We start from the raw sequence: 17,295 nt of genomic DNA, 5'->3' as shown, positions 1-17,295 counted from the left end.
GTGTGTCTCCGTCTGCATGCAGCATACAAATGTGCCAGATCAGGTAGCCCAGTTGGGCTGATGCAGCCACGCAAGAGCTCTTTGCCTGACCTCATTGTCACCGATTCAAATCAGGGAGGATCCATGCAGTCTTTCAAGGCTCTCAGGTGAAAAAATGGGCCCTAGAGCAAGGAAGAAAATAGGCCCCCTTGTTGAAGTTTGGATTATAAAATACCGCAATATTCAGGGTTCAGTGCGTCCCGCAGGTCTGTGGGCGCCAGTGCAACTGCACCTGCTGCACCAACAGAAGCTACGCCCCTGTCATAGAGCTGGGTAACATCAATTACTCAGTGCCACAAAGAGCATTAGAAATAAACTTTACATAATGTCAAACGGCAAAAACAAGAGCTTTGTCAGTTCTTGTTCTGTTTCAAACACTCCATACAATCTGTATGAACCCTCTCCACATTTTCCTACTGATAACAAATGCCTTCGCTCCCAGAAAAAAACTTTCTGGGCGGTTAGTGCACATTTGAATGGGAGATGAGACCTCGGAAGAGCCCAGCCCTGCGCCGGACTGCGAGTCACCTCAGAGAGCAGAAACAAAGCCCGTCCTCTGCCCATCACTGACCCAAGCGAATCCGTGGAGCAAAGATGAGAACAAAGGGGAAGAAATAAAAGAATAATGAAAACTCATCAAGGAAAATAAATCCCTAAATTACTGCTGTATTTAAAAAGCTGAGAAAACAAAAGAGAACGTAAAGAGTAAACTGAAGCCAAATAGAGTCACCGTTTTGTCCTTGTCACAGATCACAAACCTGCAAGTAAATTGCATTGCAAAATAAACTATCTTATTTTTTTAATAACATATACTCCAGTCTCTGAAGAGACTGTCAAAAACTTGCCATTTCGACTATATTTCAAGTCTTCATGACAGGGTATTGGGTAAAGTTTTTAATAAGCAATAATCACGCCTCGTTTAAACCTCATTGGCTACGATACTGCCACTGCGCAAAGCTAAACAATTTAGGGGCATATTACCAACAACTAGCGATAGTTTTTGTCTCATACTTGTTTAGAGACAAAAATTATCGCCGCACATCGTCGATTTTTATCGCAGATAAACCTTGCTATTAGCAAGGTTTATCGCAAATGCGATAAAAAACGGCCGCAATGCATGAATATCGCTGAAAAGTCAGCGATATTCATGCATTATCGAGCAAATGCTCTTAGCCATGTTATCCACCTCCCATTGGATAACATGGTGAAGAACTGCTCAGGGCAGGTGTTAGCTTTTGGAGATATTCGCGCTTAGCGCGAATATCTCCAAAAGTTGGTAATAGGAGATAGCGATGTTAGCGACTGTTTCCAGTCGCTAACATCTTGGCACGCCCACTTTGCATGTCATTAGTGATAAATATCACTGACATGCAAAGCGGGGCCCAAGATGGTCGCTATCTCCTATTAGCTGTCACTAACTGGTGTTAGCGACAGCTTGGTAATAGGGAGATAATTTTATCTCCGCTTTCTTGGCTTTTAAAGCCAAAAAAGCGGAGATAAACCCCCTTGATAATATGCCCCTTAGTGTGAATTTCATGCACACTTGCCCTAGTACCTCATGTTACAAAGAACATGGGGGCATATTATCAAGGGGCTTTATCTCCGCTTTTTTGGCTTTAAAAGCCAAGAAAGCGGAGATAAAATTATCTCCCTATTACCTAGCTGTCGCTAACACCAGTTAGCAACAGCTAGTAGGAGATAGCGACCATCTTGGGCCCTACTTTGCATGTCAGTGATATTTATCACTAATGACATGCAAAGTGGGCGTGCCAAGATGTTAGCGACTGGAAACAGTCGCTAACATCGCTATCTCCTATTACCAACTTTTGGAGATATTCGCGCTAAGCGCGAATATCTCCAAAAGCTAACACCTGCCCAGAGCAGTTCTTAGCCATGTTATCCAATGGGAGGTGGATAACATGGCTAAGAGCATTAGCTCGGTGATGCCTGAATATCGCTGACTTTTCAGCGATATTCATGCATTGCGGCCGTTTTTTATCGCATTTGCGATAAACCTTGCTAATAGCAAGGTTTATCTGCGGTAAAAATCGCCGATGTGCGGCGATAATTTTTGTCTCTAAACAAGTTAGAGACAAAAATTATCTCTATTGGTTGGTAATATACCCCATGATTCCTTTTCAAAAGATGTTATCTGTTTATGCATAACTACTCCTCCACTGCTTCTGATAGGCAATGTAAGACATATAATGGTGTTGTTTTACTAATTTCTATCAGCTCTCTGCCCCAAACAGTCGATAGCCACACGCAGAGAATTATGGGAAATTGTATGCTAAATAGCTGTACAGGTAAGCAGCACCCTCCCAAGTTATGGATTTGATGCTCAGGCAGATATACCTTCACACAAAGATGAGATCTAGGCTGCTAACCATGGGTTGTGGAAAATATAAGAAGCACAAATTCATAATAGCATCCTCATAGGTCCCACTGTCTTCAAATGTTTACTAGAGAAGGAACGGCAATCAATTTAAAGGAAAATAAATTATAGATACATTTTTCCATATTCCATAATGCACGTCTGCCATTTCATGGCACTACATAGTTGCATTTGCTGCATTTCATTTTTAGCGTTAGGAGGTACAATATACTGGTTTCCTGGTTTTCAAAACATTTTAGGGGAAGATTCACAAGGACCTGACGCAACTGCATGGATGCATAAGTTTCCTTGAGTCAGTGCTGAATGTCCTTGTGCCACGATGAATGTGCTGTATTTACAATACAGCGCTCCATGGCGCAAGGATTAACAGATGCGTCAGAAATTCTGACGCATCTGTTGGCACAAAAGTGACGCATTGCTGGAAATGCTCATGAAAGTGACGCAAAAAGCCCTGAGTCATAACTTATGCCTGGTCTGTGCAGGCGTAGGGATTTTGACACAGTGAAGGCGTAGAGTGATGTAGTGAAATCTTGTAGATTTCAGTGCGTCAGTTCTAGAAGGCTTTTAGCATGGGAACACCCACCCTGCATACATTATACCTGACGCAGGTATAATGTGATGCGGGACTTTACAATGTGACACATCTCCCTAGATGCGTCACATTGTAAATGGGCCGCAACATTTACGCCGCAGCTGCGTCACAATACAGATTTTTATATTTGCCCTATATATGGCTGTGTGTACGTTGTGTGTCTCCGTCTGCATGCAGCATACAAATGTGCCAGATCTGGTAGCCCAGTTGGGCTGATGCAGCCACACAAGAGCTCTTTGCCTGACCTCATTGTCACCAATTCAAATCAGAGAGGATCCATGCAGTCTTTCAAGGCTCTCAGGTGAAAAAATGGGCCCTAGAGCAAGGAAGAAAATAGGCCCCCTTGTTGAAGTTTGGAATATAAAATACCGCAATAATCAGGGTTCAGTGGGTCCCACAGGTCTGTGGGCGCCAGTGCAATTGCACCTGCTGCACCAACAGAAGCTACGCCCCTGTCATAGAGCTGGGTAACATCAATTACTCAGTGCCACAAAGAGCATTAGAAATAAACTTTACATAATGTCAAACGGCAAAAACAAGAGCTTTGTCAGTTCTTGTTCCGTTTCAAACACTCCATACAATCTGTATGAACCCTCTCCACATTTTCCTACTGATAACAAATGCCTTCGCTCCCAAAAAAAACTTTCTGGGCGGTTAGTGCACATTTGAATGGGAGATGAGACCTCGGAAGAGCCCAGCCATGCGCCGGACTGCGAGTCACCTCAGAGAGCAGAAACAAAGCCCGTCCTCTGCCCATCACTGACCCAAGCGAATCCGTGGAGCAAAGATGAGAACAAAGGGGAAGAAATAAAAGAATAACGAAAACTCATCAAGGAAAATAAATCCCTAAATTACTGCTGTATTCAAAAAGCTGAGAAAACAAAAGAGAACGTAAAGAGTAAACTGAAGCCAAATATAGTCAACGTTTTGTCCTTGTCACAGATCCCAAACCTGCAAGTAAATTGCATTGCAAAATAAACTATCTTATTTTTTCATTACATATTCTCCAGTCTCCGAAGAGACTGTCAAAAATTGCCATTTCGACTATATTTCAAGTCACCATGACGGGGTATTGGGTAAAGTTTTCAATAAGCAGTAATCGCGCCTCGGTTAAACCTCATTGGCTACGATACTGCCACTGCGCAAAGCTAAACAATTTAGTGTGAATTTCATGCACACTTGCCCTAGTACCTCATGTTACAAAGAACATGATTCCTTTTCAAAAGATGTTATCTGTTTATGCATAACTACTCCTCCACTGCCTCTGATAGGCAATATAAGACATATAATGGTGTTGTTTTACTAATTTCTATCAGCTCTCTGCCTCAAACCGTCGATAGCCACACGCAGCGAATTATGGGAAATTGTATGCTAAATAGCTGTACAGGTAAGCAGCACCCTCCCAAGTTATGGATTTGATGCTCAGGCAGATATACCTTCAGGCAGATATACCTTCACACAAAGATGAGATCTAGGCTGCTAACCATGGGTTGTGGAAAATATAAGAAGCACAAATTCATAATAGCATCCTCATAGGTCCCACTGTCTTCAAATGTTTACTAGAGAAGGAACGGCAATCAATTTAAAGGAAAATAATTTATAGATAGATTTTTCCATATTCCATAATGCACGTCTGCCATTTCATGGCACTACATAGTTGCATTTGCTGCATTTAATTTTTAGCTTTATGAGGTACAATATACTGGTTTCCTGGTTTTCAAAACGTTTTAGGGGAAGATTCACAAGGACCTGATGCAACTGCATGGATGCATAAGTTTCCTTGAGTCAGTGCTGAATGTCCTTGTGCCACGATGAATGTGCAGTATTTACAATACAGCGCTCCATGGCGCAAGGATTACCAGATGCGTCAGAAATTCTGACGCATCTGTTGGCACAAAAGTGACGCATTGCTGGAAATGCTCATGAAAGTGACGCAAAAAGCCCTGAGTCATAACTTATGCCTGGTATGTGCAGGCATAGGGATTTTGACACAGTGAAGGCGTAGAGTGATGTAGTGAAATCTTGTAGATTTCAGTGCGTCAGTTCTAGAAGGCTTTTAGCGTGGGAACGCCCACCCTGCATACATTATACCTGACGCAGGTATAATGTGATGCGGGACTTTACAATGTGACACATCTCCCTAGATGCGTCACATTGTAAATGGGCCGCAACATTTACGCCGCAGCTGCGTCACAATACAGATTTTTATATTTGCCCAATATATGGCTGTGTGTACGTTGTGTGTCTCCGTCTGCATGCAGCATACAAATGTGCCAGATCTGGTAGCCCAGTTGGGCTAATGCAGCCACGCAAGAGCTCTTTGCCTGACCTCATTGTCACCGATTCAAATCAGGGAGGATCCATGCAGTCTTTCAAGGCTCTCAGGTGAAAAAATGGGCCCTAGAGCAAGGAAGTAAATAGGCCCCCTTGTTGAAGTTTGGAATATAAAATACCGCAATAATCAGCGTTCAGTGGGTCCCGCAGGTCTGTGGGCGCCAGTGAAACTGCACCTGCTGCACCAACAGAAGCTACGCCCCTGTCATAGAGCTGGGTAACATCAATTACTAAGTGCCACAAAGAGCATTAGAAATAAACTTTACATAATGTCAAACGGCAAAAACAAGAGCTTTGTCAGTTCTCGTTCTGTTTCAAACACTCCATACAATCTGTATGAACCCTTTCCACATTTTCCTACTGATAACAAACGCCTTCGCTCCCAGAAAAAAACTTTCTGGGCGGTTAGTGCACATTTGAATGGGAGATGAGACCTCGGAAGAGCCCAGCCCTGCGCCGGACTGCGAGTCACCTCAGAGAGCAGAAACAAAGCCCGTCCTCTGCCCATCACTGACCCAAGCGAATCTGTGGAGCAAAGATGAGAACAAAGAGGAAGAAATAAAAGAATTACGAAAACTCATCAAGGAAAATAAATCCCTATATTACTGCTGTATTTAAAAAGCTGAGAAAACAAAAGAGAACGTAAAGAGTAAACTGAAGCCAAATAGAGTTACCGTTTTGTCCTTGTCACAGATCACAAATCTGCAAGTAAATTGCATTGCAAAATAAACTATCTTATTTTTTAATTACATATTCTCCAGTCTCCGAAGAGACTGTCAAAAATTGCCATTTCGACTATATTTCAAGTCTCCATGACGGGGTATTGGGTAAAGTTTTCAATAAGCAATAATCGCGCCTCGGTTAAACCTCATTGGCTACAATACTGCCACTGCGCAAAGCTAAACAATTTAGTGTGAATTTCATGCACACTTGCCCTAGTACCTCATGTTACAAAGAGCATGATTCCTTTTCAAAAGATGTTATCTGTTTATGCATAACTACTCCTCCACTGCTTCTGATAGGCAATGTAAGACATATAATGGTGTTGTTTTACTAATTTCTATCAGCTCTCTGCCCCAAACAGTCGATAGCCACACCCAGAGAATTATGGGAAATTGTATGCTAAATAGCTGTCCAGGTAAGCAGCACCCTCCCAAGTTATGGATTTGATGCTCAGGCAGATATACCTTCACACAAAGATGAGATCTAGGCTGCTAACCATGGGTTGTGGAAAATATAAGAAGCACAAATTCATAATAGCATCCTCATAGGTCCCACTGTCTTCAAATGTTTACTAGAGAAGGAACGGCAATCAATTTAAAGGAAAATAATTTATAGATACATTTTTCCATATTCCATAATGCACGTCTGCCATTTCATGGCACTACATAGTTGCATTTGCTGCATTTCATTTTTAGCTTTAGGAGGTACAATATACTGGTTTCCTGTTTTTTTTAAAACATTTTAGGGGAAGATTCACAAGGACCTGACGCAACTGCATGGATGCATAAGTTTCCTTGAGTCAGTGCTGAATGTCCTTGTGCCACGATGAATGTGCTGTATTTACAATATAGCGCTCCATGGCGCAAGGATTACCAGATGCGTCAGAAATTCTGACGCATCTGTTGGCACAAAAGTGACGCATTGCTGGAAATGCTCATGAAAGTGACGCAAAAAGTCCTGAGTCATAACTTATGCCTGGTATGTGCAGGCGTAGGGATTTTGACACAGTGAAGGCGTAGAGTGATGTAGTGAAATCTTGTAGATTTCAGTGCGTCAGTTCTAGAAGGCTTTTAGCGTGGGAACGCCCACCCTGCATACATTATACCTGACGCAGGTATAATGTGATGCGGGACTTTACAATGTGACACATCTCCCTAGATGCGTCACATTGTAAATGGGCCGCAACATTTACGCCGCAGCTGCGTCACAATACAGATTTTTATATTTGCCCTATATATGGCTGTGTGTACGTTGTGTGTCTCTGTCTGCATGCAGCATACAAATGTGCCAGATCTGGTAGCCCAGTTGGGCTGATGCAGCCACACAAGAGCTCTTTGCCTGACCTCATTGTCACCAATTCAAATCAGAGAGGATCCATGCAGTCTTTCAAGGCTCTCAGGTGAAAAAATGGGCCCTAGAGCAAGGAAGTAAATAGGCCCCCTTGTTGAAGTTTGGAATATAAAATACCGCAATAATCAGCGTTCAGTGGGTCCCGCAGGTCTGTGGGCGCCAGTGAAACTGCACCTGCTGCACCAACAGAAGCTACGCCCCTGTCATAGAGCTGGGTAACATCAATTACTAAGTGCCACAAAGAGCATTAGAAATAAACTTTACATAATGTCAAACGGCAAAAACAAGAGCTTTGTCAGTTCTCGTTCTGTTTCAAACACTCCATACAATCTGTATGAACCCTTTCCACATTTTCCTACTGATAACAAACGCCTTCGCTCCCAGAAAAAAACTTTCTGGGCGGTTAGTGCACATTTGAATGGGAGATGAGACCTCGGAAGAGCCCAGCCCTGCGCCGGACTGCGAGTCACCTCAGAGAGCAGAAACAAAGCCCGTCCTCTGCCCATCACTGACCCAAGCGAATCTGTGGAGCAAAGATGAGAACAAAGAGGAAGAAATAAAAGAATTACGAAAACTCATCAAGGAAAATAAATCCCTATATTACTGCTGTATTTAAAAAGCTGAGAAAACAAAAGAGAACGTAAAGAGTAAACTGAAGCCAAATAGAGTTACCGTTTTGTCCTTGTCACAGATCACAAATCTGCAAGTAAATTGCATTGCAAAATAAACTATCTTATTTTTTAATTACATATTCTCCAGTCTCCGAAGAGACTGTCAAAAATTGCCATTTCGACTATATTTCAAGTCTCCATGACGGGGTATTGGGTAAAGTTTTCAATAAGCAATAATCGCGCCTCGGTTAAACCTCATTGGCTACAATACTGCCACTGCGCAAAGCTAAACAATTTAGTGTGAATTTCATGCACACTTGCCCTAGTACCTCATGTTACAAAGAGCATGATTCCTTTTCAAAAGATGTTATCTGTTTATGCATAACTACTCCTCCACTGCTTCTGATAGGCAATGTAAGACATATAATGGTGTTGTTTTACTAATTTCTATCAGCTCTCTGCCCCAAACAGTCGATAGCCACACCCAGAGAATTATGGGAAATTGTATGCTAAATAGCTGTCCAGGTAAGCAGCACCCTCCCAAGTTATGGATTTGATGCTCAGGCAGATATACCTTCACACAAAGATGAGATCTAGGCTGCTAACCATGGGTTGTGGAAAATATAAGAAGCACAAATTCATAATAGCATCCTCATAGGTCCCACTGTCTTCAAATGTTTACTAGAGAAGGAACGGCAATCAATTTAAAGGAAAATAATTTATAGATACATTTTTCCATATTCCATAATGCACGTCTGCCATTTCATGGCACTACATAGTTGCATTTGCTGCATTTCATTTTTAGCTTTAGGAGGTACAATATACTGGTTTCCTGTTTTTTTTAAAACATTTTAGGGGAAGATTCACAAGGACCTGACGCAACTGCATGGATGCATAAGTTTCCTTGAGTCAGTGCTGAATGTCCTTGTGCCACGATGAATGTGCTGTATTTACAATATAGCGCTCCATGGCGCAAGGATTACCAGATGCGTCAGAAATTCTGACGCATCTGTTGGCACAAAAGTGACGCATTGCTGGAAATGCTCATGAAAGTGACGCAAAAAGTCCTGAGTCATAACTTATGCCTGGTATGTGCAGGCGTAGGGATTTTGACACAGTGAAGGCGTAGAGTGATGTAGTGAAATCTTGTAGATTTCAGTGCGTCAGTTCTAGAAGGCTTTTAGCGTGGGAACGCCCACCCTGCATACATTATACCTGACGCAGGTATAATGTGATGCGGGACTTTACAATGTGACACATCTCCCTAGATGCGTCACATTGTAAATGGGCCGCAACATTTACGCCGCAGCTGCGTCACAATACAGATTTTTATATTTGCCCTATATATGGCTGTGTGTACGTTGTGTGTCTCTGTCTGCATGCAGCATACAAATGTGCCAGATCTGGTAGCCCAGTTGGGCTAATGCAGCCACGCAAGAGCTCTTTGCCTGACCTCATTGTCACCGATTCAAATCAGGGAGGATCCATGCAGTCTTTCAAGGCTCTCAGGTGAAAAAATGGGCCCTAGAGCAAGGAAGTAAATAGGCCCCCTTGTTGAAGTTTGGAATATAAAATACCGCAATAATCAGCGTTCAGTGGGTCCCGCAGGTCTGTGGGCGCCAGTGAAACTGCACCTGCTGCACCAACAGAAGCTACGCCCCTGTCATAGAGCTGGGTAACATCAATTACTCAGTGCCACAAAGAGCATTAGAAATAAACTTTACATAATGTCAAACGGCAAAAACAAGAGCTTTGTCAGTTCTTGTTCTGTTTCAAACACTCCATACAATCTGTATGAACCCTCTCCACATTTTCCTACTGATAACAAACGCCTTCGCTCCCAGAAAAAAACTTTCTGGGCGGTTAGTGCACATTTGAATGGGAGATGAGACCTCGGAAGAGCCCAGCCCTGCGCCGGACTGCGAGTCACCTCAGAGAGCAGAAACAAAGCCCGTCCTCTGCCCATCACTGACCCAAGCGAATCTGTGGAGCAAAGATGAGAACAAAGAGGAAGAAATAAAAGAATTACGAAAACTCATCAAGGAAAATAAATCCCTATATTACTGCTGTATTTAAAAAGCTGAGAAAACAAAAGAGAACGTAAAGAGTAAACTGAAGCCAAATAGAGTTACCGTTTTGTCCTTGTCACAGATCACAAATCTTCAAGAAAATTGCATTGCAAAATAAACTATCTTATTTTTTAATTACATATTCTCCAGTCTCCGAAGAGACTGTCAAAAATTGCCATTTCGACTATATTTCAAGTCTCCATGACAGGGTATTGGGTAAAGTTTTCAATAAGCAATAATCGCGCCTCGGTTAAACCTCATTGGCTACAATACTGCCACTGCGCAAAGCTAAACAATTTAGTGTGAATTTCATGCACACTTGCCCTAGTACCTCATGTTACAAAGAGCATGATTCCTTTTCAAAAGATGTTATCTGTTTATGCATAACTACTCCTCCACTGCTTCTGATAGGCAATGTAAGACATATAATGGTGTTGTTTTACTAATTTCTATCAGCTCTCTGCCCCAAACAGTCGATAGCCACACGCAGAGAATTATGGGAAATTGTATGCTAAATAGCTGTCCAGGTAAGCAGCACCCTCCCAAGTTATGGATTTGATGCTCAGGCAGATATACCTTCACACAAAGATGAGATCTAGGCTGCTAACCATGGGTTGTGGAAAATATAAGAAGCACAAATTCATAATAGCATCCTCATAGGTCCCACTGTCTTCAAATGTTTACTAGAGAAGGAACGGCAATCAATTTAAAGGAAAATAATTTATAGATACATTTTTCCATATTCCATAATGCACGTCTGCCATTTCATGGCACTACATAGTTGCATTTGCTGCATTTCATTTTTAGCTTTAGGAGGTACAATATACTGGTTTCCTGTTTTTTTAAAAACATTTTAGGGGAAGATTCACAAGGACCTGACGCAACTGCATGGATGCATAAGTTTCCTTGAGTCAGTGCTGAATGTCCTTGTGCCACGATGAATGTGCTGTATTTACAATACAGCGCTCCATGGCGCAAGGATTAACAGATGCGTCAGAAATTCTGACGCATCTGTTGGCACAAAAGTGACGCATTGCTGGAAATGCTCATGAAAGTGACGCAAAAAGCCCCGAGTCATAACTTATGCCTGGTCTGTGCAGGCGTAGGGATTTTGACACAGTGAAGGCGTAGAGTGATGTAGTGAAATCTTGTAGATTTCAGTGCGTCAGTTCTAGAAGGCTTTTAGCGTGGGAACGCCCACCCTGCATACATTATACCTGACGCAGGTATAATGTGATGCGGGACTTTACAATGTGACACATCTCCCTAGATGCGTCACATTGTAAATGGGCCACAACATTTACGCCGCAGCTGCGTCACAATACAGATTTTTATACTTGCCCTATATATGGCTGTGTGTACGTTGTGTGTCTCCGTCTGCATGCAGCATACAAATGTGCCAGATCTGGTAGCCCAGTTGTGCTGATGCAGCCACACAAGAGCTCTTTGCCTGACCTCATTGTCACCAATTCAAATCAGAGAGGATCCATGCAGTGTTTCAAGGCTCTCAGATGAAAAAATGGGCCCTAGAGCAAGGAAGTAAATAGGCCCCCTTGTTGAAGTTTGGAATATAAAATACCGCAATAATCAGCGTTCAGTGGGTCCCGCAGGTCTGTGGGCGCCAGTGAAACTGCACCTGCTGCACCAACAGAAGCTACGCCCCTGTCATAGAGCTGGGTAACATCAATTACTCAGTGCCACAAAGAGCATTAGAAATAAACTTTACATAATGTCAAACGGCAAAAACAAGAGCTTTGTCAGTTCTTGTTCTGTTTCAAACACTCCATACAATCTGTATGAACCCTCTCCACATTTTCCTACTGATAACAAACGCCTTCGCTCCCAGAAAAAAACTTTCTGGGCGGTTAGTGCACATTTGAATGGGAGATGAGACCTCGGAAGAGCCCAGCCCTGCGCCGGACTGCGAGTCACCTCAGAGAGCAGAAACAAAGCCCGTCCTCTGCCCATCACTGACCCAAGCGAATCTGTGGAGCAAAGATGAGAACAAAGAGGAAGAAATAAAAGAATTACGAAAACTCATCAAAGAAAATAAATCCCTATATTACTGCTGTATTTAAAAAGCTGAAAAAACAAAAGAGAACGTAAAGAGTAAACTGAAGCCAAATAGAGTCACCGTTTTGTCCTTGTCACAGATCACAAATCTGCAAGTAAATTGCATCGCAAAATAAACTATCTTATTTTTTAATTACATATTCTCCAGTCTCCGAAGAGACTGTCAAAAATTGCTATTTCGACTATATTTCAAGTCTCCATGACGGCGTATTGGGTAAAGTTTTCAATAAGCAATAAGCAACAATAGCGCCTCGGTTAAACCTCATTGGCTACGATACTGCCACTGCGCAAAGCTAAACAATTTAGTGTGAATTTCATGCACACTTGCCCTAGTACCTCATGTTACAAAGAACATGATTCCTTTTCAAAAGATGTTATCTGTTTATGCATAACTACTCCTCCACTTCTTCTGATAGGCAATGTAAGACATATAATGGTGTTGTTTTACTAATTTCTATCAGCTCTCTGCCCCAAACAGTCGATAGCCACACTCAGAGAATTATGGGAAATTGTATGCTAAATAGCTGTCCAGGTAAGCAGCACCCTCCCAAGTTATGGATTTGATGCTCAGGCAGATATACCTTCACACAAAGATGAGATCTAGGCTGCTAACCATGGGTTGTGGAAAATATAAGAAGCACAAATTCATAATAGCATCCTCATAGGTCCCACTGTCTTCAAATGTTTACTAGAGAAGGAACGGCAATCAATTTAAAGGAAAATAAATTATAGATACATTTTTCCATATTCCATAATGCACGTCTGCCATTTCATGGCACTACATAGTTGCATTTGCTGCATTTCATTTTTAGCGTTAGGAGGTACAATATACTGGTTTCCTGGTTTTCAAAACATTTTAGGGGAAGATTCACAAGGACCTGACGCAACTGCATGGATGCATAAGTTTCCTTGAGTCAGTGCTGAATGTCCTTGTGCCACGATGAATGTGCTGTATTTACAATACAGCGCTCCATGGCGCAAGGATTAACAGATGCGTCAGAAATTCTGACGCATCTGTTGGCACAAAAGTGACGCATTGCTGGAAATGCTCATGAAAGTGACGCAAAAAGCCCTGAGTCATAACTTATGCCTGGTCTGTGCAGGCGTAGGGATTTTGACACAGTGAAGGCGTAGAGTGATGTAGTGAAATCTTGTAGATTTCAGTGCGTCAGTTCTAGAAGGCTTTTAGCGTGGGAACGCCCACCCTGCATACATTATACCTGACGCAGGTATAATGTGATGCGGGACTTTACAATGTGACACATCTCCCTAGATGCGTCACATTGTAAATGGGCCGCAACATTTACGCCGCAGCTGCGTCACAATACAGATTTTTATACTTGCCCTATATATGGCTGTGTGTACGTTGTGTGTCTCCGTCTGCATGCAGCATACAAATGTGCCAGATCTGGTAGCCCAGTTGGGCTGATGCGGCCACACAAGAGCTCTTTGCCTGACCTCATTGTCACCAATTCAAATCAGAGAGGATCCATGCAGTCTTTCAAGGCTCTCAGGTGAAAAAATGGGCCCTAGAGCAAGGAAGAAAATAGGCCCCCTTGTTGAAGTTTGGAATATAAAATACCGCAATAATCAGGGTTCAGTGGGTCCCGCAGGTCTGTGGGCGCCAGTGCAACTGCACCTGCTGCACCAACAGAAGCTACGCCCCTGTCATAGAGCTGGGTAACATCAATTACTCAGTGCCACAAAGAGCATTAGAAATAAACTTTACATAATGTCAAACGGCAAAAACAAGAGCTTTGTCAGTTCTTGTTCTGTTTCAAACACTCCATACAATCTGTATGAACCCTCTCCACATTTTCCTACTGATAACAAATGCCTTCGCTCCCAGAAAAAAACTTTCTGGGCGGTTAGTGCACATTTGAATGGGAGATGAGACCTCGGAAGAGCCCAGCCCTGCGCCGGACTGCGAGTCACCTCAGAGAGCAGAAACAAAGCCCATCCTCTGCCCATCACTGACCCAAGCGAATCCGTGGAGCAAAGATGAGAACAAAGGGGAAGAAATAAAAGAATAACGAAAACTCATCAAGGAAAATAAATCCCTAAATTACTGCTGTATTTAAAAAGCTGAGAAAACAAAAGAGAACGTAAAGAGTAAACTGAAGCCAAATAGAGTCACCGTTTTGTCCTTGTCACAGATCACAAACCTGCAAGTAAATTGCATTGCAAAATAAACTATCTTATTTTTTAATTACATATTCTTCAGTCTCCGAAGAGACTGTCAAAAATTGCCATTTCGACTATATTTCAAGTCTCCATGACGGGGTATTGGGTAAAGTTTTCAATAAGCAATAATCGCGCCTCGGTTAAACCTCATTGGCTACGATACTGCCACTGCGCAAAGCTAAACAATTTAGTGTGAATTTCATGCACACTTGCCCTAGTACCTCATGTTACAAAGAACATGATTCCTTTTCAAAAGATGTTATCTGTTTATGCATAACTACTCCTCCACTGCTTCTGATAGGCAATGTAAGACATATAATGGTGTTGTTTTACTAATTTCTATCAGCTCTCTGCCCCAAACAGTCGATAGCCACACGCAGAGAATTATGGGAAATTGTATGCTAAATAGCTGTCCAGGTAAGCAGCACCCTCCCAAGTTATGGATTTGATGCTCAGGCAGATATACCTTCACACAAAGATGAGATCTAGGCTGCTAACCATGGGTTGTGGAAAATATAAGAAGCACAAATTCATAATAGCATCCTCATAGGTCCCACTGTCTTCAAATGTTTACTAGAGAAGGAACGGCAATCAATTTAAAGGAAAATAATTTATAGATACATTTTTCCATATTCCATAATGCACGTCTGCCATTTCATGGCACTACATAGTTGCATTTGCTGCATTTCATTTTTAGCTTTAGGAGGTACAATATACTGGTTTCCTGTTTTTTTTAAACATTTTAGGGGAAGATTCACAAGGACCTGACGCAACTGCATGGATGCATAAGTTTCCTTGAGTCAGTGCTGAATGTCCTTGTGCCACGATGAATGTGCTGTATTTACAATACAGCGCTCCATGGCGCAAGGATTAACAGATGCGTCAGAAATTCTGACGCATCTGTTGGCACAAAAGTGACGCATTGCTGGAAATGCTCATGAAAGTGACGCAAAAAGCCCTGAGTCATAACTTATGCCTGGTCTGTGCAGGCGTAGGGATTTTGACACAGTGAAGGCGTAGAGTGATGTAGTGAAATCTTGTAGATTTCAGTGCGTCAGTTCTAGAAGGCTTTTAGCGTGGGAACGCCCACCCTGCATACATTATACCTGACGCAGGTATAATGTGATGCGGGACTTTACAATGTGACACATCTCCCTAGATGCGTCACATTGTAAATGGGCCACAACATTTACGCCGCAGCTGCGTCACAATACAGATTTTTATACTTGCCCTATATATGGCTGTGTGTACGTTGTGTGTCTCCGTCTGCATGCAGCATACAAATGTGCCAGATCTGGTAGCCCAGTTGTGCTGATGCAGCCACACAAGAGCTCTTTGCCTGACCTCATTGTCACCAATTCAAAATAGGGGGGGATCCATGCAGTGTTTCAAGGCTCTCAGATGAAAAAATGGGCCCTAGAGCAAGGAAGTAAATAGGCCCCCTTGTTGAAGTTTGGAATATAAAATACCGCAATAATCAGCGTTCAGTGGGTCCCGCAGGTCTGTGGGTGCCAGTGAAACTGCACCTGCTGCACCAACAGAAGCTACGCCCCTGTCATAGAGCTGGGTAACATCAATTACTCAGTGCCACAAAGAGCATTAGAAATAAACTTTACATAATGTCAAACGGCAAAAACAAGAGCTTTGTCAGTTCTTGTTCTGTTTCAAACACTCCATACAATCTGTATGAACCCTCTCCACATTTTCCTACTGATAACAAACGCCTTCGCTCCCAGAAAAAAACTTTCTGGGCGGTTAGTGCACATTTGAATGGGAGATGAGACCTCGGAAGAGCCCAGCCCTGCGCCGGACTGCGAGTCACCTCAGAGAGCAGAAACAAAGCCCGTCCTCTGCCCATCACTGACCCAAGCGAATCTGTGGAGCAAAGATGAGAACAAAGAGGAAGAAATAAAAGAATTACGAAAACTCATCAAGGAAAATAAATCCCTATATTACTGCTGTATTTAAAAAGCTGAGAAAACAAAAGAGAACGTAAAGAGTAAACTGAAGCCAAATAGAGTCACCGTTTTGTCCTTGTCACAGATCACAAATCTGCAAGAAAATTGCATTGCAAAATAAACTATCTTATTTTTTAATTACATATTTTCCAGTCTCTGAAGAGACTGTCAAAAATTGCCATTTCGACTATATTTCAAGTCTCCATGACGGGGTATTGGGTAAAGTTTTCAATAAGTAATAATAGCGCCTCGGTTAAACCTCATTGGCTACGATACTGCCACTGCGCAAAGCTAAACAATTTAGTGTGAATTTCATGCACACTTGCCCTAGTACCTCATGTTACAAAGAACATGATTCCTTTTCAAAAGATGTTATCTGTTTATGCATAACTACTCCTCCACTTCTTCTGATAGGCAATGTAAGACATATAATGGTGTTGTTTTACTAATTTCTATCAGCTCTCTGCCCCAAACAGTCGATAGCCACACGCAGAGAATTATGGGAAATTGTATGCTAAATAGCTGTCCAGGTAAGCAGCACCCTCCCAAGTTATGGATTTGATGCTCAGGCAGATATACCTTCACACAAAGATGAGATCTAGGCTGCTAACCATGGGTTGTGGAAAATATAAGAAGCACAAATTCATAATAGCATCCTCATAGGTCCCACTGTCTTCAAATGTTTACTAGAGAAGGAACGGCAATCAATTTAAAGGAAAATAAATTATAGATAAATTTTTCCATATTCCATAATGCACGTCTGCCATTTCATGGCACTACATAGTTGCATTTGCTGTATTTCATTTTTAGCTTTAGGAGGTACAATATACTGGTTTCCTGGTTTTCAAAACATTTTAGGGGAAGATTCACAAGGACCTGACGCAACTGCATGGATTCATAAGTTTCCTTGCGTCAGTGCTGAATGTCCTTGTGCCTCGATGAATGTGCTGTATTTACAATACAGCGC

General features: G+C 42.3%; 8 non-coding genes across 8 annotated transcripts; all 8 read right to left on the bottom strand.

The window, feature by feature from the left end:
• Positions 1–857: 857 nt before the first annotated feature.
• LOC144793131 (U4 spliceosomal RNA) lies at positions 858–998 on the bottom strand. Its single transcript, XR_013602792.1, has one exon. It is a non-coding gene; the product is annotated as a U4 spliceosomal RNA (small nuclear RNA).
• A 3,038-nt stretch (positions 999–4,036) lies between these two features.
• On the bottom strand, positions 4,037–4,176 carry LOC144793704 (U4 spliceosomal RNA). The gene has a single exon (XR_013603178.1). It is a non-coding gene; the product is annotated as a U4 spliceosomal RNA (small nuclear RNA).
• A 1,945-nt stretch (positions 4,177–6,121) lies between these two features.
• On the bottom strand, positions 6,122–6,261 carry LOC144793728 (U4 spliceosomal RNA). Its single transcript, XR_013603200.1, has one exon. It is a non-coding gene; the product is annotated as a U4 spliceosomal RNA (small nuclear RNA).
• A 1,931-nt stretch (positions 6,262–8,192) lies between these two features.
• Positions 8,193–8,332, bottom strand: LOC144793727 (U4 spliceosomal RNA). The gene has a single exon (XR_013603199.1). It is a non-coding gene; the product is annotated as a U4 spliceosomal RNA (small nuclear RNA).
• A 1,931-nt stretch (positions 8,333–10,263) lies between these two features.
• On the bottom strand, positions 10,264–10,403 carry LOC144793843 (U4 spliceosomal RNA). The gene has a single exon (XR_013603302.1). It is a non-coding gene; the product is annotated as a U4 spliceosomal RNA (small nuclear RNA).
• Positions 10,404–12,334: 1,931 nt separating this feature from the next.
• Positions 12,335–12,481, bottom strand: LOC144793155 (U4 spliceosomal RNA). Its single transcript, XR_013602812.1, has one exon. It is a non-coding gene; the product is annotated as a U4 spliceosomal RNA (small nuclear RNA).
• A 1,929-nt stretch (positions 12,482–14,410) lies between these two features.
• On the bottom strand, positions 14,411–14,550 carry LOC144793634 (U4 spliceosomal RNA). The gene has a single exon (XR_013603114.1). It is a non-coding gene; the product is annotated as a U4 spliceosomal RNA (small nuclear RNA).
• Positions 14,551–16,481: 1,931 nt separating this feature from the next.
• LOC144793002 (U4 spliceosomal RNA) lies at positions 16,482–16,621 on the bottom strand. Its single transcript, XR_013602676.1, has one exon. It is a non-coding gene; the product is annotated as a U4 spliceosomal RNA (small nuclear RNA).
• Between the last annotated feature and the right edge of the window lie 674 nt (positions 16,622–17,295).

The sequence above is a fragment of the Lissotriton helveticus genome, chromosome 11, assembly GCF_964261635.1.
Source record: "Lissotriton helveticus chromosome 11, aLisHel1.1, whole genome shotgun sequence".
Classification (NCBI taxonomy): domain Eukaryota; kingdom Metazoa; phylum Chordata; class Amphibia; order Caudata; family Salamandridae; genus Lissotriton; species Lissotriton helveticus.
Note: the sequence above shows the minus strand (reverse complement) of the source record. Positions and strands in the feature narration are given on the sequence as shown.